Source organism: Bos javanicus, chromosome 4 (genome assembly GCF_032452875.1).
Source record: "Bos javanicus breed banteng chromosome 4, ARS-OSU_banteng_1.0, whole genome shotgun sequence".
Classification (NCBI taxonomy): Eukaryota; Metazoa; Chordata; class Mammalia; order Artiodactyla; family Bovidae; genus Bos; species Bos javanicus.
The window spans coordinates 114,423,380-114,425,061 of NC_083871.1; positions in this window are offsets into that span (position 1 = coordinate 114,423,380).

Sequence of the window (1,682 nt, forward strand, 5' to 3'; positions counted from 1 at the left end):
CCGGCGCCGCGCTCCTCTCGCTCATAAGGAGGGAGGGGGCGGGCAAGCGGGCGGGCTGGGGGTGTCGCCCTCCGGACTCATCCATCTTCCTCAAATTACGCTTCACTTCCTCCCTCCGCCCGCAGCCTCCGCGCCCGGGCTCCCGCTCCCTCCGCAGAGCCCGTTCCCAGAGGCCCGGCCGGCCGGCCGGCCCGGGACCCCCGCCCGCCCCCCGCAGCCCAACCAACTATTATTAATGGAGATTGATGAGGCCGGACATGCCGCTTTGTGAAAGTTTGCGGCCGCCGAGGAGGCAGCGGCAGCGGCGGGACCGGTGCCCCTCCCTCCGGCCCGCCCGCCCCCCGCTCCCCCCCCCCCCCCCCCGGCTCTGCCCACTCGGCTCCAGGCGCGGATCCGGAGGCTGGCCCCCGCGTGGACCGAGTGCGGGGCTGCGGGCGCGGCGAGGGCGTGGGGGCGGGCGCGCGATCGGAGAGCCCCCCGCCCCTGCCCCGGCCCGGGCCGCCGCCCTCCGTCGGACTCAGGGCCAGTCCCTCAGCGTGGCCTGCAGCCTGCCCCCCGACGCCCCCTCCCGGGTCCCCCGGGCGGACCGCGCGGCGGGCGCCCCCTCGGGCGGCGAGACGCGGACGGCAGGGGGCGCGCTCCTCCGCGGTCCCGCGACTCTGGACCGCTCATCTCGGTGTGTCGTGGCGGGGAGGGTGGGGGGGTCCTTTTCGTCCTCGGGAGACCCGGTTGACCCTCGCCCCCGGCGGTCCCCCTTGTCCCTGGCTCCTCCTCACTCCCCCTCCTTCGCGGACTCCCCGGGTCCCTCACCGTGGCCTCCGTGGGCGATTTCCTCCAGTGCCCACACTGTACCAAGTACTCACCGTTCCTCTCGCCCTGCTCCCTCCATCTTTCCCATCCTTTTCGTCCTTTCCCTCCCTCCCGCAGTCTCCTTTCCCGCCCTCCTTTCTATCCCAATTCCTATTTGATGGCTCCTGTTTCTCCCTCCCTATCCCATCCGCCTTTTTCTATTTGCCCCCTCATTTCTCGCCTACATCGATCTCTCTTGTCTGTCTGTCTGTCCGGGTTTCCCTCCCTCGCTCGCTCTCCCTCTCTTCCGCTATTAATTTTCCTGATTGGCTCCCCGACTCCCGCGCCGCTGATGAGCCCTATTCATTCCCGGGCCTGACACTCTCGACCTGCCCTGGCTGATTGCTGGGGGCTGGCCCCGGGAGCGCTGATGAGCCCCAAGGGTCAGCGGCGCTAATTATCCGCTAATTGCAGATGACTCTGCTCACCTCCCCCCTTCTCAGACACGGGAATGGCGCGCCTTCTACCCTCCCCTCCTTCCTCCTGATTTCCAGAAGTAGACTCGTCAATCTAGAGGCAAAAGTCACGGGGCTCTGCTGCTGGATAGCAGCCTCAGGTCAGTGGGCAAGAAAGACTTTAAGTCAGGAAAGTTACCAGAAGAAAAGTGACCCGAGCCTCAGGAAGGAGAGCAACCCTGGCTAACTAAATGAAGGTCGTCTGCTCACTGCTATTCAGGTGGGGCCAGGGAGAGCCAAGCAAGCTTAAATTCACAGTAGCAGAAGCAGGCGAGTTTAAGAAGATGCAGTCTAAATGGAAGAAAGTTATCTGGTTCCGGTGAGGAGGAAAACTCACACTGGAGTCTCAGCGTTTGGACAGAAGGCAAGGCAGGTGGG